Raw genomic sequence first — 22194 nt, 5'->3', positions numbered from 1 at the left:
TTTTGCGGGAGTTCTTCGGGCCACATCACGCGTCTTTACGTACTTACGTCAAATGTACAGCTTTTGAAAGAGAATCCAGCTCAGTTTTACTGAATGCGAGCGGCTGGTGGGGCAATGGAGTCTTCAGAATTGGAAACTCAGAGCTCAGTAGCTCATTCACTCATAGTGAAACCAAAGAAACAAAGGAGTGAAGTTTCAGACTGCGCTCTCTCTCTCTCTGACTGAACATCACCTGGAATTGGATTCATCCTCTCTGAAAGGAGAATGCATCACACCCGCCCAGTTTAAAATTATTCTTTCGCATGCTCTGTGCAATGACCCACTCTTACCAGAGAGGGCCCTAAATTCCAAAACCTTTAATTAAGAGAATTTAAGAAGTGGAGATTAAAATAGAAATAAAATAATGAATGTAGGGTAAAAAAAATTGAGTAATATTTTGAATACTTAAAAAAATTGCATGAATCAAACAATATCCTTAAAAATTTTAAATACTTGCATTTTGAATAAAAGAATATAAAGAAGAATTTAATAATGGTGTAAAGTACTATACCTGGCAAACAGACTAGAGACATTTTTTTATTTGATCATATATCAGGGTAGTTTCAATGCTTTTTATGAAAAACCTTTTAATGTAATGGGTTGGTTGTGACTTTGACTTAACTGCTAAAAGGCTCTGTCTTGACTCAGACTTGGCTGCTAAACTGACTTTTTTTGGTCCTGACTCGGACTCTGTTCTAGTCTCGGGTCCAGGGGTCTACCACACTGACCTGTAAATGTCAACTTCAATTTGATGGTGAGATTTTTACTATTAAATATCCCCTTTTATCTGTATGTTGGTCCAAAAATCTGACTAAAACCTTCGGACCGATGATAATTTGTGGAGAACACAGAGACCCGGGGAACACTTTTCTTGCACAAAATGCATTTTATTGCATTATAATGCTTTTGTGGTTATAGTAATCACACACTTGTGAATAGGGATGCTCTGAACTGGCCATAAATACTGCTGAGAGGTCAGCTCTGAACTTCTCTCGGCCTTTTTAACACTTCTCTGTTACACATCAAGAACATCACTCCCCATTCCGACTAGTTTAATAATCCTCTAAAGGAACATTTTGAGGTATTTTGGAAACACAAGCCAGTTTGATATTTCTTAGACCTGACTGAGGAATTGAGAACTGAGTTCAGCTTAAAACTTTGAATTTAAGGTTTATTATTCAGTTATTGAGCCTCATTCTGACTCATTCCAACTGTTGTGGAATAGTGAGATATAGTTTGATTTAACATATCACGTGGAGTACCTCATGGTTGTATCTTAGGGACTATGAAATTGATTTTAAAAGTAGTTTAAAGTAGTACTGAAGTGGTAGGTACAGAGTCTAAGAGGTTAAAACCTTGCTGACCACAATGCTGGCCATGTAATATATATATATATATATATATATATATATATATATATATATATATATATATATATATATATATATATAAACAAAACAAAAAATGTATCGAGTGTGTTGTATAACTACACTGTAATAACGTCAGCGTTGGAAGAAATTGTCGTAATTTAAGGATTTTTTCTCTGTATATAGTACCTGTTATTGACATGTTTGGACACACCCCATACAACTTTTGTCCTTACTATTATTATTACTATTATTCACATGGTAGATCAGCACCTGCCTGTTTGGCTCTTACTGCCCTTACTGCCCCAAAGTGCCCTTTAATTAAATGTATTTTAAATTTTCTTGCAAGTGTATTTGTGAAACTAAAAATGCCATTATCCCCCCTGTTCTCAGTTTAAACTACTTTTGTCCTCATTATTGTTATTATATTATTATTACTATTATTCACACTGTAGATCAGGCACATGTGGTGGGGTTGGGGGGGATGCAGGCGGAGGGTGCTTGAGCACCTGCCTGTTTATCTCTTACTGCCCTTACTGCCCCAAAGTGCCCTTTAATTAAATGTATTTTTAATTTTCTTGCAAGAGTATGTGTGAAACTACAAACCCAATAATCCCCCCTGTTCTCAGTTTAAACTACAAATTTCAACTTGTTAAAATAGCCTCAAAACATGTACAGTGTGTGCAGTGCAGCTCAGTGGGACTCCCAAGAAGAAAAAAAGCGTGACTATAAAACCCTTACAAGAATTTGGCAACATGTTGTTCCACATGGTCAGAGCCATACCTTTGTTCTGCTGTTAAGACAATAATTGCTGTATACCGTGCTCACAAAAGGGGATCTGGACTGGTAATGAAGACGTTTATACAGAAGAGTTTCATTATAATACCAGACGCAGGGTAGCCTTCTTGTACTGGGCTTTAGATAAACGCTTCTTGTAAAGTTACAAGAGCTTAAATAACAGGAAGTGCAGGTCTCTGCTTTCTGAAAGGCATCAGCAGGAGACTTAGGCTACTTATTTATGAACTTATGGGACCCTGATTTAACAGACCTTAAATCAGAAAAGGAGAGTGGACATATATTTAATTGCAGACATGAACTGTTTTGTTTATTAATTTATATATTTTTTTGTTGTTTATTGTTATTTCTGTATTTCAGACCTGCAGTACATTCCAAAAATATCTTAAGGTGTGCCACAGTACCAGGTTATTAATGTTGCACCAGCAGAGTACCTGTACCTGACCATTGTCTTCCATAGTCATGCCTTACATTACATTACATTAAATGACTTTACATTGCATTTAGTGGACGCTTTTATAAAAAGCGACTAACAAATAATTAGGTACATTTAGCAACTGAGGACATAGAAGTACAATAAAAAAAAAAAAAACATTTTTAGATAGGGCTCAGTCTGGATTGCCTCTGTAATGTTTGCAGTATGTATTTTTGTATTGTCTATTTGAAAAATGCAGTTCTAAAAGCAGTGTATGTTGCTCTAAAATCTTACTAAATGTTTCTGCATTAATGCTACATCATGGGTACTGACACATGTGTAACAACGTGTGTGTACTCAATCAGCCCTAATTACATACTAGACAATAGCTGTTGGATACGTTTGTACTCAACTTATCACACACACATATATTATACATATATGTAAGTACACACACATTGTTACACTTGTGTAAGTACATACACTTGCTCTATTACATGTGTAAGTACACTCACCCTGGTACACATGTGTACTTACACAAGTCAAAATAACATCAATACACATGTGTAATTACATAACCTGTTCCTCTGTAGTTAATCTGTAACAATGTGTACTTCATCAGTAGTTACACTGTAATTACATGGGTTATTATCGTGTAACTACATAGTACTTAGGGACACTTATTATAAAGTGGGACCCATTTTTCTTTAAAATCTCAGTGCTCCTGATTGGGTTATGATAGATATATACATATTATTGTATTTTTGTATTTTTGCGTTTTCTTCCTGCTCCATCCTGACTGTTTTTAGGTAAATACAGTACTGTGCAAAAGTTTCAGGCACCAAAGCAAATTACACTAATGCATTTATCTCAGCAATATGAGTGTTTTTACCTGAAAAAAAAGCACCACATATGATTTAAACAGATGCAAATCTACATACATGCAGTAAAACATAACAAGGAATTCTTATTTTTAACTAAGTATGTTATTTCCTGTAAGTCAAGCTGAAGAACAAAGTGTAGTTTCTCCAGATTTCTCCTGGATGCTCCTCAGCCAGCATGTGTATATTATGTTCAGTTCCGTCAGCAGCTCACCTGATTTACCACATTTACCAATTTACCAAACCAGGCGTTGATTAATATGATGAGAACTAGAAATAACTCTATTAAACTCAGATGAGGAGGAGAGATTAGGAGATCTATTAAGGAAAACAGGGCTGTAAAAGCTCTGCTTTTTGTAAAGTTGCTGTTTGTATTTATTGTAATGCTGTAATGTGTTTTACTGAGCTAATAAACACTTACTGCACAGATAAGAAGCTTTTTCTTTACTGCAATTCCCACAAGTGCCTAAAACTTTTGCACAATACTGTATATAAAAAAAGTTTGACATTTAATAAACATTTGTCATAACAGAATGTAACACAATGGAAAAGAACAAGCTTAAGTACTACTTTGACAGTGCTTATTAGATTTCACTGGGTGTTTTGGAGGGAAAGTCTGTGTACAGTACGTGCGTTGAAAACTGCCAGAGCTGCAGGTCAGTCCTCAGTGCTCATTCTGCTGGACCTCTCGGCCGCATTTGACACAGTCAACCATGACTTCCTCCTAACTATACTTTCAAACATGGGGATCGCAGATAATGTGCTGTCATGGTTCAGATCATACCTCACTGGGTGCTCGTTCAAGGTGTCGTGGCAAGGACAGCTGTCCTCAGCCCGCTCCTTATCCACTGGGGTTCCCCAAGGTTCAGTACTGGGACCCCTTCTCTTCTCCATATACACCACCTCTCTTGGTCAGGTTATCCGCTCACACGGATTTTCCTACCATTGCTTTGCTGATGACACCCAGCTATACCTGTCGTTCTCACCTGAAGATCACTCAATTTCTGCACGGATTTCGCAGTGTCTCTCTGACATATCCTCATGAATGAGGGAGCATCACCTTCAATTAAATCTCACAAAGACTGAACTTCTGGTTATACCAGCAAAACCATCTTTTCAACACAAATTCTCTATAAGTATCGACTCTCTCTCTCTCTCACCGACAAAGGTTGCTAGGAACCTGGGTGTTATGGTTGATGACCAACTCTCCTTCACGCACCATGTGGCCTCAGTTGCTCGGTCCTGCCGCTTTGCGCTCTATAACATCCGAAAAATTAGACCGTTCCTGACGCAACAGTCCACCCAACTCCTGGTACAAGCGGTCGTCATCTCACGCCTCGACTACTGCAATGCCCTGCTAACTGGCCTCCCGGCCTGTGTAGTAAAACCACTCCAGATGATCCAGAACGCTGCAGCACGTCTGGTCTTCAACCAGCCAAAACGGGCACATGTCACCCCGCTGCTCATTGAGCTCCATTGGCTACCAGTTGATGCTCGCATCAAATTCAAAACTCTTACAATCGCCTACAAGGTGATGACAGAACAGGCTCCTTCCTACCTGCACTCGCTCCTGAAGGCTTACACTACCTCCCGGCCGCTGCGCTCCTCCAGTGAACGTCGCCTCGCTTTGCCAAACATTCACACAAAGCAATCCAGACTGTTCTCATACAGAGTTCCCCAATGGTGGAACAAACTACCTTCCACTACCAGATCAGGAGAATCTCTCGCTATCTTTAATAAACTCCTGAAGACAGAGCTCTTCAAAGAGCACTTACTCTCTTAACACCTCTAACATACTAACTACTTCTAACCTCATTTCCTTCTTCCTCTCCTTCACTCCTCTATCCTATTATTCCCCTTTGTCCTCCTTTTATCCCTATCCAAAGATGTTTTTCCTTTAAACTTATTTTACATTGTGCTTGACTATTGTAAGTCGCTTTGGACAAAAGCGTCTGCCAAATGTAATGTAATGTAATGTAATGTAATAAGTTGCACCACTAGTCATAGACTACATTTAGACTGCATGCATATCAGATTTCAGACAAATATATATAATATAATATAATATATTATATTATAATAATCTAACAGCTGTTTATAGTCTTTAAAGTATTGGAGTGTCCATGTTGCTTGGGGCCCCAAAATGAGTTGAAATGACAAGTTTCAAATTAAAAGTTACATGTTAAATTTTGATTTGGGCGTCCCAAGCATCAACTGAGACATATCTGTGCAAATCTGATAAGAATCCCATTTTAGACCACCAAATTTCCACAGCTTGTGGCCAGAAGATCAGGAGACAATTGAGGCTTGACTACTTCAGTTCAGCTTTTTTTTTTTTTTTTTTAATTGTGAAAATCGGGCACTCTTAAGAGTAAGAGGGAAGAGTTCAGTGTGTACATCTGCTTCTGATTACCAGTTAGCTCTGTGTGTGTGTGTGTGTGTGTGTGTGTGTGTATGTGTGTATGTGCACGTGAGCGAGCATTTGTTCTGTGCAGTATGTCCTAAACAAGAGAGATTCAGGGCCCTATTTTTGTGATCTATAGTGCATCGGTGAATAGCACATTGCTTGTCAGTGTCAGTGTGTCTTTGGTATTGTGAGGGTGCAAAAAACACACCTTGAGCAGCTCAAAACGCAGAAAAAGGCATGTACTAATTCTCTCAATTAATCATGGGTGTGTTGTTTTGGGTGTAACGTGAAATAAACCAATCAGTGAGCCAGTTACCATTCCCTTTAAGAGCCAGGGGAGCTCTGACTTTGGCACATTCATATTCAATTGCGTTTTTTTTTTTTTTTTTCACTTAATTTGGATAGTCCAAATTAATATACAGTTAAGTCTATCAAATGTTTATCTTAGAAATGTCTAATAATGTAACAGGGTTACATTAGACAGACCATTTAAACATCACTCTAAACAACAATCAGTTTAACTGGCTAAGGCTAAGGTACTAAACTTGCTAAAGCTAATGTTACTATCCTAGCCCTGTACAGCTTATATACAGGAAGTAATTATGAGATTCTTTGATTGTATCAAATTGAAAACATCTGGAATATAATCAAGAGGAAGATGGATGATCACAAGCCATCAAACCAAGCTAAACCGCTTGCATTTTTGCACCAGGAGGGGCATAAAGTTATCCAAAAGCAGTGTGTAAGACTGGTGGAGGAAAACATGCAGAGATGCATGAAAACTGTGGTTAAAAACCAGGTATATTCCGCCAAATATTGATTTCTGAATTCTTAAAACTTTATGAATATGAACTTTGCATTCTTCTTTGCATTATTTGAGGTCTGAAAGCTCTGCATCTTTTTTGTTATTTCAGCCATTTTTTTATTTTCTGCAAATAAATGCTCTAAATGTAAATATTTTTATTTGGGATTTGGGAGAAATGTTGTCTGTAGTTTCTAGAATAAAACAACAATGTTAATTTTACTCAAACATATACCTATAAATAGCAAAATCTGAGAAACTGATTCAGAAACTGAAGTGTTCTCTTATTTTATTTTTCCCAGAGCTGTATTTTAGCTGGAAAACACCCAGTTTGTGAAGAGATAGGATACTAATAGCAAGCCTGATAGTAACATGCTAACGTTAATGTAACACTGCCATATGATTTTAAATAAATAAAATTAATTTAATAAAGTCATTGTTAGAACAGCAAGAGATTGTTTTAAGCCAAATACTTTTGGTGAAACCCTCTGATTTTTTAATGCTACATTAGTAATAAAATTAAACAAAATTAATTTTAACATGCTAAATATGAACTAAGTAAATTAAACAATATGTATATTGCTGTAAAATATCCATAAGTATACATAAATAAGTTTTCTGAGAGGATAAGAATCTACTTTAACTAAGAAGATCATAAATCACATGTAATTGGACCAGGAGTGCCCAGCTATACGCATAGGACAGTATGTGTGACCCCATGTCCTGATACTGTGCAGAAAAACATACTGTGTGTGTGTGTCTAGCCAGAGGGTTCACTGAGTACAGGAGGACAGAACTGGGCTAGTATGTGGCTGTGAAAATAAGCTGTGGTGAATGTGAGGTTTGCTCTGGAAACACATTCACTCTCTCACTCTTTCTTTTCCAGGGTTCTGATAAATCTCGCCCACAGCAGGCTGAGCCAGTCTTTCTTCGGGACTCTCAACATCTACTTTGGGTCAGATCAGTAAATCTGTCCTGCCCTGTCAGCAGGGTTTTATGAAGAATGATGGGCTGGTTTAGACAATTTATTAACTGTTTATCGTCCAGTAAATCAAAGCTTTAAGATGTCAATCTATGAATATCTGATCCATATGAACAACAAATTAACCATGTGAATGATGATTTCTCATAATGGAAGATGACAAACTCTGGCCTTTGCTATCAGATCAATAAAAAGAGTAAAATGCTTCCTCAGTTAAACTGGTAATAAGCTTAAACTCTATGAAATGGCATCCTCCTTATACTGATTTTTGCAGGGGAGGGTCCAGTTCCCATCAAAATCTCTCAGAAGCAAAGTTGGGCAGACAGTCATCAATCTGCCTCTAAACTCCTATAAGTCCTGTTGGAAATTCCCTGGGAGCAGGTACAAAAAAAAAAAAAAAAAAAAAAAACTACAAAGACCATAATCCTTTGCAGCAGGATAAGGTGGGGCCTAGTGTTTAAAATGTCACTGTCGGCCTTTTTTATTTTCTCTTTTTGGCATGGTCTGAGGATGATCGAGGCATGATCGAGGACTGTGCTTCCATTGGATGTGTGTTTGTGTAAGTTTTTTATATATTACTTTACACATTTATGTTAATTTGTTCATTTTGATTGTAATTGTTTCTTTTTTTTTGCTTGCTTGGTTTGTAGCCTGGTTTGAATTGTGTTTTACTGATCCTTATATTTTGTGTATTTTTAGAAAACCATTCATCACATACTTTCCTTTCATCCATCCAGCCTCTTTCTTCCTTTGTTCATCCAAACCATACTCCATCCTCATCCATCCTTTCCTCATTCATGCATTAATCACTCTTTCACACTGTGAAAAATCTGCATCAGTTGAAGTCTGTTCTTCCTCCTGTGTTTTAACGGTCACACCATCTCTACAGCCACCTTTCCAAATAAATTCCAACAATATTTTACAAGTTCTATAAGCTCCTATTTTTTTTTTAATTGGTAATTTATAGTTCTAATTGAGTTGATGTTTTCATAAAATTAATTTTCAACTTTTAATGTGTTCTGTGTTTTTATTTTTTAGGAATTGGGGTTGTACATTTTAGAACGAGACTGGCTCAGTGTGCAGAGGTTATTCCTGCCTTTTACCCAATAATTCTAAAGAATATATCTATGTAAAAACTGCGAAAGGTACAATGGTGACATAGCTATATAACCCCTAGAGTAGTGTTTCTACTTTTTTAATGTCATGCCAATTCAATTTTTAATTCCCTGTACCAAAAAAGATACAAAATTAGGCAATTTTAACTATGTTGAAACAACATTAAAATGAAATCATTTATTTATCTTTTATTTCTGCAATTTCTGTGTCCTTTATTAAACTTTATTAAACTGCTACTTTTTGTGACGCAGCACTATAAGGCACTAAAGTGTGTTAACTCAACTTTTTTTTTTTTTATAAAAACAGCTGCAATTGGAGCAATATCATCAAAAGATTCAGAGAATCAGCAGAAATGCACCAGGGACAAGGCCGAGAGTGTGGCTGACTGGATGCTGGGGATCTTCAGGCTCTCAGGTGGCAAATCATTGCATTCGTTTTATTCATCTACATTTTACAAAGTACATTTTTTAATTTTATACCCTGAAATATTCTGCCATAGCACCCTCCCCTAATTATTACATAGTATTATATACTATTTTTACTATTTTTAACAAAATAAAAATTCACACTGTTCTCATTTCCCATTATATATCTACCATAGACTGATTACAGATTTTATCTGTTCAGTATCCTTTATTTTATTGTAATTCTGGATATATATGGAGATATTTGGAGTGCATTATTATTTGTATCATGACATTCTTGATCTTTGACTTCTGTTACAAATCTGATAAAATTCTTGTCATGTTTTAAAAATATCTCAGTTAGGGGTGTGCCAAATCATATATCATATTTCATATCATATATCGTATCATATGCAATAATAAGACTTTTGTTTTTTGGGTTTTTTTTGCAGTAGTTTATTCTTTATTTATTTATTTTTTCTATTTCAGTGTTTTGACATATTGTCAAGAGTATTGTTAATGCAAAAATACCATGAAATATTGGGATATTATTTTGGTGCCATACCAACCACCCCTAGTTTCCCAACTTTTTGGAACTTTGGCTGTAGTGCACTGGAGTGAGTGCATCTAGCATGATAAAGTTCTTCTTTTCACTAAACAGTGCATATCCAACAGAAACGCTTCACTTTCCATAAAAGGGAGCCATTATAAGCCAATAAAAACGAATCACTGGGTCTGGCACACTGAAGTGCATTAGTGCTAAACTGCCCTATACATAGTTCTAATTGGGTGAAGCCACCAGTCCGGGCGTGCATGTGTTCCTGTCCTGTCCAAGCATCCAAGCCTTTTGTGTGGTTTTCCACCCTGCCTCTCGCACAGCTCACTATCTGTGCTTAATACCATCCGTCAGTGAGCGCTGTTGTTTTTGGGTTAAAGCAACTGTGCCGTTCAGCTTGGAAAGAACAAAATATTCATCACTCATCCAAACCTTCACGGCTGTTTTCACATGGATAGAACACCCGCCCCTGCCTTTCTCATTGGGCTGTGCGTCTTGGCAGGACTTGAAGGGGCTATAAGGGGAAACGAGCTGGTCTGGGCCAAGAAGGGCAAAATCTGACACTGTAGAGCTTAAACTGTATGCTTCAGATTGTCACAGATAAGGTTGTTTTGACTTCCAAGCGTCATGTTGCAGATGCATTCTACAGATGGCAAAACACGGCCCAAAATAGCTCTTATCGTGTTAATCCGTTGCTCAGACTGAGGGCTGGCTCGGACCCGACAGGTCCTGACTAGGGTACCGGTGCCAGGAGAGGGGGCAATAAGGTGAACGCACATTTCCCAGAAGTTTAATCTGTTAATCTGCGCTTCCAACTCATAAACACAAGCCATATTCCTGCAAGCTCATGGGTTCATGGGTTCATGGGACAGCGAACAACCTATCATCATCAAGTTCAGCTTAAGGTAAGTCTTATGTCATGTCAGGTAATGTGCCAGCTGTAGAAGAGCAAAGAGTTCTAGATAGGAAATACTTACATGGGGAAAAGTTACACAATCATTCTGGTACAGTGTATGGATTTGCTTTGAGGGGAGTGAACGTGACATTTTAGAATTTGGACAAAGACTTATAAGTAGTGTTGGCCAAAAATGCATATCACAGTATTTTTTTAAGAATCTGAAGATATATAACAGTATTACGTGTTTGGGGGGGAGAAGTAGCTGAAGAGTAGTTGCAAGGTTGCGTGCCCTTCAAACGAAACAAATGTCTTCACATCATTCACAAACCAAAGCCACAGACCAAAGTCTTGCAGCATTGATGATGGTTGAGTCTGACAGCTGCGCAAAGTCTTCTCCATCCAGCACATCCCAAAGATTCTCAATGAGGTTAAGGTCTGGACTCTGTGGTGAACTCTCTCAATCCATGTGTGAAAATGATGACCTCATGCTTCCTGAACCCTGAATTATTTCACAATTCCAGACCCACGAATCCTGACATTGTCATCTTGGAATATGCTCGTGTTCATCAGGGAAGAAAAAAATTCATTGATGGAATAACCTGGTCTATATTCAGTATATTCAGGTAGTCAGCTGACCTCTTTCTTTCAGCACATACTGTTGCTGAACATAAACCTGCAGACCAAGTGCAGCATCAATCCCACATCATTTACTTACTTAAACCTTTTTTTGGCCAGGCAGTGTAATAACATGATTGGCCTATGATGTAAATCCAGCTGAACAAAGGTTTGAATGTCTATTTTTGTCAAGTTAATTAAACAAAAACCTTTTACAAAACTTGCATTTCTGCAATTATGCCCTAATAAAATAATACACATTTTTACTGTAACTTTTTTTAAACTGCTACTTAAACACTACTGTTTGTCACTATGACTCTTCCTGAGATTTGGCGATGTGGTTGCATCAGTGCTTTATCATCATTACACTACACATTTTTTGCACTAATGAGTAATGGTGTAATGTCACAATTTGAAGGGTCTCATCAGCTAAGTTTTCAGATATAAAATCTGAAACAGCATACTCTCAACCGGAATGAACTGACCCAGCACACACATTCAATCCCTATCTGGGCATACAGTAACACACACACATTCACACGTTAGATTAATACAATTTTCTGGGCACTTTAGAATATCCAGTATACCTGATCTCCATGTTTTTTTGGACTGGAGGAAATTCCACTCAGATAGGGATTTGAACCATGGACTGGGAGGCAGACATGCTAACCATGATCCCCATATCTCCCCAGATATGGGCTGATTGCCTTCAATTGTCTTGTTTCAGAAGCATTGCATGTTTTCTTTTTTGTCCCTTTGAGTTTTTGCACAAACCAAAACCCAACATTTTCCACTGTAAAATAATAAAAAATCTTAATTCTGTATTATTTATTATTATTTTTATTATTTATTATTTATTAATAATTAATCGTTTTCCAGGGCAGGCGTACCACACACTTCGCGAAGTGCTGCCCCTGGGGCGTTCAACGAACTGTAAACTGGTATTAGAAGAGATTAGATCTGCTGAATGCTCATTAAAATCAATCAGTTTCAAAGAAAGCAAGGCGGAAAAAAAGATGCCAGCTCAGGTAGATCACGGTTAACACGGTTCTAAACCCAATTAATTCGAGCTGGGTTTCATCTGTAGCTTCTGTAGCTGCTTTCTACAGGAGATTAAAGATTTCCAGAAGCGTCACCTCATGGCCGAAGTGTGCCAAAGAGCCAACGGAAGGTCAGCCAGGGCCCAGCAGGAGGTATTATGACCAGACAGTGTACAGAGTCAGGGTAAAGAGGCTCATCTGGGCACTAAGAGAAGGAACTGGGGCTGGCAGAAGATGCTGCAGATAAATGGACTTGACACGACTGCAGCTATTACATCACTGAGGCCTTAAATCCGCTATGATGCAACATGCAAACCACAGCATTTACCTGCAGTACCTGCAGTTCTTAATGGCTTTCTGAACCTCTAACACACTCTGAAAGTGCACGATTCACTTTATAACTGCATTACTGTAGAACATCAGGGTTTGTCTGTAATCTAATCAATTTAAAAAAAGTTTACATGAACTTGAATAATCAGATAATCGAGTCAGGTGATTGGACGTTGAGACTATTTTAGCTCTGCAACCAGCTAAAAATCTTACAGAATCAGACGTAAATACAATAAATGTAAATATAATGTAAAACCCATCAAGCCACAATATATAAATGAGCATCAGCTTGAAGATTATTTTACCCTTTCAGACCCTACGTCCATCATCATGGACAGCATGTTGTTTTTTATAATGTTTTGTTGCAAATAAAGCTTGTGGTCATAAAAATAAAACATTAAACAAGCCAATGAAAATTTACAGTAGCTTAGCCCCACCCACTGCATCACTGCATCACAACAACTCAGACATTACGGAATGACATGGCAGCACTTGAGCCAACAAAGTAAATAAGATTTGTACTAATTTTATGTGATTTTGAACACTTTTAGCATGTTAATGTTACTGTTTATGGATGATTTGTGAAGTAAAATGGTCAATATTAAATCTAAAATAAAAAAATATTAAGCACATGCATCCAAATCAATGGACATTAAAACATTTATTTTTGTTATTTTTTTTTATTCGTTTTTAAGAGTCTACCTGCAGCAACAAACCTTTTTGGGCCAGTGGTCATTTTATGCTCAGCAGCAGGGGTGTTGGCACATTCTTTACATGTAAGAAATAGCAATATGTACTACATTACATCCCAGAAATCGGAATGTGCTGAAACTGCAATAACCGCAGTGAAGTGATTATGCACTCAGTGCACTCATCTCTTTATTATATGCTGTCATTCATTCTGAATGGAAGGGAATTTTCCGGTTCACAAATTTGCCTTTTTTTTTTTTTTTTTTTTAGGTTGAGTCACTTGCCAAATCCGAGAGCAGCGTCTGAGTGCACATTGTGTTCATTTCATCGTACCTTCCTGTCCCACTCGGTGAAAGGTCACGGCGTATCATCACATCAAATCAACTTTAAATCTACCAGTTTCACAATTCAGCAAAAAGCAGCGTGTCTCAGCAAGGATCTCTGGCATCGAGTCTGCCGGGAACTGCGTGTCTTTTTTAGAAAGGACAAGATGGACATACCCTGTAAGATTCCAGATATTGATATGTATTTTACAAGTGTGTGTGTGTGTCTGGGTGTGGGTGTGTGTGTGTGTGTGTGTGTGGGGGGGTGTGGGTTTGTGTGTACAAGTCCTGTACAAAGAACATTTAAATATTTGGTAACACTTACTTACAATAAAGGTACATTAATTAACAGTACACTGTATTACACAATGTCTCGACTAATTATTAATTAACAGAAGTTAAGAGAGACCTTATTAATCATTATTACATTTTTAAACTAATGTCTTAATTTAGCATTATTTACAGCATTCTTAAGCATTACAATTAAATTATGTTTAATAATGTATTAACTAGTGTTAATTCATAATTTGTTGATACAATTTCTTTTTTATATGGTAAATTTATGAATTTCAACAATTCATCTAGCGACTTTCATAATAATATCATTATAATAACAAGCTATTTAAACATGTCAAAGAATTATTTGACCTGTATTATTATTATTTGTCATGTTGGGATAACTCCGCCCACTTAAAAAAGTAACATTTGACATTAGTGACATCACAACCTTTATAATGTTGATTATAAACTAAACTAAAGATTATTAATATTAATTTCACTAAATATGTCTTATATTGTCTCATATCTTATTATCACATATCTTAAGCTTAAACTGTCCAGACTGTTGGGGTAAAATATCAGGTAATTTAAATATTTTTATGAAATCTAAATTTGTCTTTTATAAAAAAATAAATAAATAAACATTGCCATCAAGAACAACTATCTACAGGGATTGGACAATGAAACTGAAACACCTGGTTTTAGACCCCAATAATTTATTGTGGTGACGGACAGTTCTGGTGGAAACAGGAGAGTTGAGGTGCACGTTGAATTCTGTCGTGATTTGATCAGCCGTGGTTTTATGTTTTTTGGATACAATCCGGGTTAGCACCCGAACATCCCTTTCAGACAGCTTCCTCTTACAGAGTCCACAGTTAATCCTGTTGGATGTGGTTGGTCCTTCTTGGTGGTATGCTGACATTACCCTGGATACCGTGGCTCTTGATGCATCACCAAGGCTTGCTGTCTTGGTCACAGATGCAGCAGCAAGACGTGCACCGACAATTTGTCCTCTTTTGAACTCTGGTATGTCACCCATAATGTTGTGTGCTTTGCAATATTTAGAGCAAAACTGTGCTCTTACCCTGCTAATTGAACCTTCACACTCTGCTCTTACTGGTGCAATGTGCAATTAATGAAGATTGGCCACCAGGCTGCTCCAATTTCGCCATGAAACCTCCCACACTAAAATGACAGGTGTTTCAGTTTCATTGTCCACCCTGTCATTGTCAGCCATGTCAGTATATGTAAAATAAAAAGCGATTAAGCTGGTGAAATACGATTTCTTACAAATAAGATGAAAAGTCATTTCAAAGAAAGTCATTTCTTTGAAAGCTTTGGGGTATTTTTACCTAATCTCCCTCTTACGCTATTAAATATGGTATGTGTGACCAAAAGCTGATAAAAGCCAAGGAAGCTTAACGTCTCAAATCTCGTAATGTTCGTTTCTGTTCAGTGGGTTGAAAACTTTGACCAGGTGACACACATTCCCATGCAGTGAGTGACCCCTGCTCCACATTCGGCCTGATATTTTCCATGTAATGAAGCAAGTCAGTACAAGGCGTTACTGTATGTACAGGTTATAAGCTCATGTATTCATTTAGACTAATACTGCTGTCGTATTTCCTGTAATCTGTGTAGAGTCGATTAGTCACACATGCATGCTTCACGACAAAGCAATAAATCCCTTAGCTTTAATCATTACAATATGTGCAACACATTACTCATTTTAGTTGTCAAACTTTTGGCTTACATTAGATTTATGGAACTCATTACGGCGGATTTCTTGTCAGGCACAGTCCTGCGTGATTGTTTTGCCTTTGAATAGAGTTAAATTCTTTTACCAATTCCTCTAATCCATCCCTTTTAGAATTTTTAAACAGTTTAATGCTTTACAGTTTACAATTTAAAATAACCCCCTGATTTTAACTGATTCTACCCTCAGCTCAAATTTGAAAAATGCTAAAAAAAAAATAAGAGATGTAGTTTTGGAGGGGCACTGAGTGATGTATGGGTTTAGGGGTGGAGCAGAAGTGAGAGCTGATTGGCTGAGCTGCATCAACAGCAGTGTGCCTCTGATAGCGGTAGACGAAGATGGTTATGAAGAAACACATAAGGAATCATGTTGTAACTAAAAAGTGTTAAACAACCCTGTTTGTTAACTTGTGGTTTCTGAGGCTGGTAACTCTGATGAACTTATTCTGTGCAACAGAGAAAACTGTTGCTCTTCCTTTTCTGTGGCAGTCCTGATGAGTACTCGTTTCATCATAACCCTATTGTCTTTGTGATTGCACTTGAAGATAATGTCATAGTTCTTAATTTTTTCAGGTTGACTGATCTCAAACACATTAAGAGACAAGAAATTTAAGCAATTAACTCTTGACGAGTTCAGCACAGCTGTTAACTGAAAGCCTGAATTCCAGGTGATTCTAATTCATAAAGTTGACTAAGAAAACCCAGTCAAAATGTGCAAAGCTGTCTAATCTAAGCAACATTTGGTACCACTTTAAAATAAGGCTCCTTTATAAAGGGTTTGTAAATAGTTTATTAATGGTTAATAATGAAGTGGTAAATACTTTAAAACACATTAATAAGCACTTAATAAACACATAAATAGCATGAACAACAGTATAAATAACATTTTAAACATAGCTAATAAAAATAAATAAATAAAGAATGGCAGTTTAGTAAATTATTTTGTTATTTTAGTAAAGTATAGTAAATAAAGTTAGTAACAGATATATAACATAATGCTGAAAAATCCAGCCAAGATGTGTAAAGTTGTCTAATCTTAGCAAGAGGTGCTACTTTGAAGATTCGGTACTACTTTAAAATTTAGCTCCTTTATAAAGAGTTTATAAATAGTTTATTAATGGTTAAAAAATGAAGTGGTAAATACTTTAAAACACATTTATAAGCACCTAATAAACACATAAATAGAATGACCAACAGTAAAATAACCATTTAAACATATCTAATTTTAATAATTAATATAGAATGCCAGTTTAGTAAATTAATATGTTATTATAGTAAAGCATAGTAAATAAAGTTAATAACAGATATGTAAGATAATGCTGACTGATGGAAAAGACAAAGTAAGAATAGTATCTAGTAAGATCTAGTAAGAGGTTTCAGTACAATGAATAATGAATGTGGAATCACATTATCAATTCATTTGATACATGACAGGCCACTGTTGCCCTTCTTATTCATGTGATATAACTGCTTGTTAATGGTTTATAACCTAATTAAAAACCATTAATAAACTCCTTTGTAAACTATTTATAAACCCTTTATATAGGAGTCTTTTTTTAAAGTGGTACCGAAAATTCTAAAATATGAAACATATGCTGTTTTTTTACTTACTAAATAATTCCATGTATTTTTCTTTATAGTTTGGGTGACTTTAGTATTAATCTACAATGTAGAAAATCGTGTCCGAACTTTTGACTGGTACTGTATACTGGCGTGAATTCAGGACAAACTCATTCCCATTCCTGTTGGTACAGAGGTTCTGTATCCAAATCTTGCATAACTTTGGCTCACTAAACGGACCTGAGATTCGAAGAACTCGATTTTTTCCTCTTTTCATAGAAAGAACTCAGGAAAAAACGCTGAGCTGTCATCATTCATTTCCAAAATTCCTCTTCCAAACTGTCAACAGTGGTCATGACTTTGAGATCAAATCATTTGCATAACGCTTTCCTTGAAAACTCTTTTTTTTCTTACCCATGTGTCACTTCACGTTTGACTAGCTGAACAGAGACTGACCGCTCAGACCACCATCATTAAAATGACAAACAGTGCATCCAGTGAATGTACACAATGCTGCCAGCATGTGTTTGTTTTTCCCTCCCCTTTAATCGTGGCAGAAGATGCATCAAATTTCTCTCCCGAGTGAAGTGTTGACTGTGCATTGACATATGTATGTGTTTTGAACTCCAGTAAATGTTTATGTGTCCATTAATCATGTCAGCGGTGTTGGGAATGAATCTTACAAGCCAGAAAAATGAGCTACATTGTGGCTGGTGCTCTGTATAACTCAGCCTATTGCGTTCATACATTCATACAGTCATTATACTGAAATAAAAAAATCAGCTGGATTTACATCAGGAAATAAAACACAAGTAATAAAGTCATGTTTAGTTCCTGCTTACATTTTTATTTGTTAAACCGACATGACTTTTCGTGTCACTCAGGAAGGATGAGAGGAAGAACGTAAATGCAGATATATAAATTTAAAATTGATATTTATAAATATAAACCAAACACCAAAAATGCAAAATACAAAAAAAAAAAATAAAGTGGAAAACTAAATAACTAAGACCAGAACAAAAAACAATAAAAAACTAAGAAAACAATAATACTTATATATACTTATATATATATATATATATATATATATATATATATATATATATATATATATATATGTGGAACCGGCACCGTTCTGGTTCACAAACCTAATTTTGAACCGGCTCGCCGTGTTTCCACCAACAAAAGTAGGTTCCAGAACTGAAAGCTCAGCCCAGGTTCTAGCGGAAAACTCGAAATCACGCCACTTTTCTCAGCCAATCACCATCTCCCACCTGTCCTTATAAGACCTCCCTCAAACCTGTTCTCCCCTGCTTGCAGACGCTGACATACGTTTTCACCCTCCTCCTTCCCCACCGCCTCCAGTTCGGTCCCGCTGGCTGCCCATTGGATAGGCTCCGCCCCCGCCGTACCTGTACGGCAGGATCTGCGAGGTTCCAGACGCTGCGGACCTGGGCTTTCGACGGTGCTTTCACCAAAGACTCTATATATTCACTATTACTAATTGTCATACGTGTTTATTGGGATTAAATCTTTCTTGCTGCACTTTGTCTCTAGAGTTTTCCTGCTAGAACCAAGAACGTTTGTTCGCAGTGGGAACCAAAAAATACTAGGTTCCTCAGTGCGAACTGTGACGACATCTGTGGGCGTGTCTGAGAATGCACAGTGGTCTGCTGAGGAAGCACAGTATTTACTCTGGATTTGGTGTTCTCCGGAGTTTCAGGACGAACCTTTAGGAAGGAAAAACTCTATGGTGAACTAGAGGAAGATTTATCTCGGGCAGGATATGTTCGCACGAAAGAGCAAGTGATAAACGAGCTGAAAGAGCTTAAAAAAGGAGTGGAGCTGGGCGGGGGAGTGGAGCTGGGCGGGGGAGTGTACTGGCGTTTTATGAAGCGCTGGACAGCGCGCTGGGCAGTAGGTCAGTTAACCAGATGACTGGGGCACTGAATTCGACCGGAGCAGCGGACCAGACTCCGTCCACATCAGCCAATAGTGATGTGACGTTTTGATGTTTCCACTAAAACTGGTGGAAACGCCGTCCGGTTCCCTGAAAAGCACCGCGGTTCTTATAAGTCTGAAAATAACTCAGAGTTCCTTTGGTGGAAAAGTGCTAACAGAGGGGCTAACATACACGAGGAGGGTGAGGAAGACCTGGGACTGGTAAACAAGGGGGTGGGGTTACAAACAAGGCACAAAGTGACAACACTAATGGATAGGGCGGGGCTAGGGTGGAGACAAGACCATGTGCTTGCACAGCTCATGGGGTAGGAAAACAAAATAAGGAAAACAGCAACAAACAGAGAAGCAGTAGACAGGAACTGAAGAATACAAGACATAAAAGGCTAAAGGTGTGACATTTTATATTAATGTATATATTATTTGAACCTATTCTGTTTTTTATTTTTAATATAGAATACTATTACCAATAAATGCTGGAGAAACTGTATTATATTTTTGGACTCATTTAACTCAACAAAATTAAAAAATAAATGTGACTCAACTTTAACTTTTAACTTTAACAGGCCAATTTTTGTTTTATATAAATATAAGTTATTTCCAATATTAAATCATATAACTGGAGATTTTTTTGTTCTAATGTATATTTATTTATTTGTTTGAGGGAGTTAAAGTTAAAGTTTACAAGCCAGCATACCAATGCCCACCCACCCAGCACCCACGCACCCACCCACACAACACCCAACACTCAAACCTACCCACCCACACAACGCTGTCCTACACAACACCCTCCCACAACCACACAACACCTTCCCACACAGTACAGCACCAATGGCTCTTGCTTTGGCTCCAGTTTTGTACCTCAAAAGCTGGTTTTGCACTAGATTTGATGATATACGTGATGATATACAGTATATAGACCAATAAATATATCAAAAAAGAGCTAGACATTAAAACATAACAGCAGCACAGAAAGAATGCAAACCCTAACCTTGTACAAATATAAGATATACAAAGTTCATTGTACAAAAAACAACTAAAAAAAATCTAAAAAGTTTGTCCTGAGAGCTGAAGCTCTCGAATTTGACAATTGAATGGTATTTAGGCTATTTAATTTGGATAACAATTAGATTTTTGTTTGGTTTTGTTCACATGAAAATACAGTAATGTTCTTTTTTACACAAGTTAGAATAGGTGGGATTTACAAAATTATTTAAAAAAAATAGCACATAATCACTCTCACATAAAGAGGCCAGCAGTTCTTTTTTTGACATTTTTGGTCCCTTTTAGAATTGGGCCGTTTAAGGGCTCTGTCACTTTTATGCAAATAAGCTGTTGCTGGTCACACCATGTATACACTAAAGGTTTAACAAATCACGTCATGTGTTTGCTTGTGCTGAATGGCAAAACACAAACAAGCTAGTTCATACTTAACTGCATAGAACTTGCCTTGACTACTTGACTTGCCACAGACAGTGGGTACAGATCCCTCCCTCAGAAGACGTCTGATGGCTAATCCACTCTCTAAGGTTGTCAAATAGCAGATGAAAATGGATGAAGGGAGCATCCAAACAGCTTGTAGACACCAAACTATTTCAGCTGATTCACAGAAAATGGATAGATGGATTTCTTTTCTTGCTTGGAGTGTTTATAGGGGCAGCTGACATCCTGTCCTGTAACATACAGAACGCCATTTATTTGGCAATATGTGAAGTGATTAGTTCTCTATTTCCATATATGTCCATATATATAATATATGTATGCATATATACACATATATTTGCAATTATCTATTTATTTGGTGGGCGTCCCTTATTTTAATTTCTGAAAGGTGGCAACCCTACATCCAAGTGAAAGTACGAAATAATGCAAAAAGTGGGTTTTGAGATTTATAATTAATGTAATTTAAAATTGCATTAATCATGTATTCATTGCTGTTAAATATTTAAATGACATTACATTTAATGACCTAATTAGGACTTTAAGTTTAAGATTTGAGACTTGTTTGCTACTTTTAACGGTACCACTTTAAAATAAGACTACCTTTATAAAGGGTTTATAAATGGTTTACCATTATTTTATTATTGGTTACTAATTAGGTTGTAAATGCCTTAAAATCATTAATAATCAGTTATGTGGCTGTGGGTCCACTATTTGGCAAACAACAGGTCTATGTACATTTCTATGTATGTGTTATAACTGATTATTAATGTTTTTACGGCATTTACAACCTAATTAGTAACCATTAATAAACTAAACCATTTATAAACCCTTTATAAAGGTAGTCTTATTTTAAAGTGGTACCCTTTTAACTTGTGGTACCACTTTATGACTCTATGACTGCTTATTATTACTCAATCCCCATGCATCGGAATTCCCTGTAGCACATTTCATTTTTATTAGTGTACTTTAGGGGTGTCCAGAATATCAGAACTTTTGCCTGAAATCTCTGTACTTTTTATGTATTTCTGCAGACTCTTTTTCTCTTTAATCCTGGCAGCAGATGAATCCGGTTTCTTTCCCGAGTGAAGTGTTGAGTGTTGAGTGCGCATTGACATATGTATTTGTTTTAAACTCCAGCGAAGCTTTATGTGTGCATTAATCATGTCCGCAGTGTTGGGATGCAACTCACAAGCCAGAAAAATGAGCTACATTTTGGCTTAGTTTTCTGTCCAGTGCGCCATATTGCATTCGTACTGTCATTACGTTCGGGCCTCGGGGGGGTTAATAATGCTTAGTGCAGTTATTAATGTTACCCTGTCCGATATTAAAACGGTATTGTTCATTTTTAGTGCAGGAAATGTTACACAAGCGCATTTCTGTCCTCTGCAGAAGACACATTTAGTCACGTTCAAGAGCATTTTTGGGATTTTATTGGTTTCGTCTTGTGCCGTTGCAGGATTGCAGGTGTCAGAAAAAGAAGATAAAATAGGATTTCAACATCCTGTTTCGGTGTTCATCCTTGTTGTACACAGATATCC

General features: G+C 36.9%; 1 long non-coding RNA gene across 2 annotated transcripts; it reads left to right on the top strand.

Moving 5' to 3' along the window:
- Positions 1–8186: 8186 nt before the first annotated feature.
- On the top strand, positions 8187–18818 carry LOC125787287 (uncharacterized). 2 transcript variants are annotated; one of them, XR_007429236.1, is made up of 4 exons: positions 8187–8247; positions 9111–9218; positions 13608–13840; positions 18575–18818. It is a non-coding gene; the product is annotated as an uncharacterized LOC125787287 (long non-coding RNA). The 2 variants fall into 2 exon arrangements; XR_007429235.1 differs by lacking the exon at positions 18575–18818 and having other exon boundaries at positions 13608–13927.
- The last annotated feature ends 3376 nt before the right edge of the window (positions 18819–22194 follow it).

The sequence above is a fragment of the Astyanax mexicanus genome, chromosome 23, assembly GCF_023375975.1.
Source record: "Astyanax mexicanus isolate ESR-SI-001 chromosome 23, AstMex3_surface, whole genome shotgun sequence".
NCBI lineage: Eukaryota > Metazoa > Chordata > Actinopteri > Characiformes > Acestrorhamphidae > Astyanax > Astyanax mexicanus.
The sequence above is the reverse complement of the archived record's forward strand: the minus strand, read 5'-3'. Positions and strand labels throughout refer to the sequence as shown.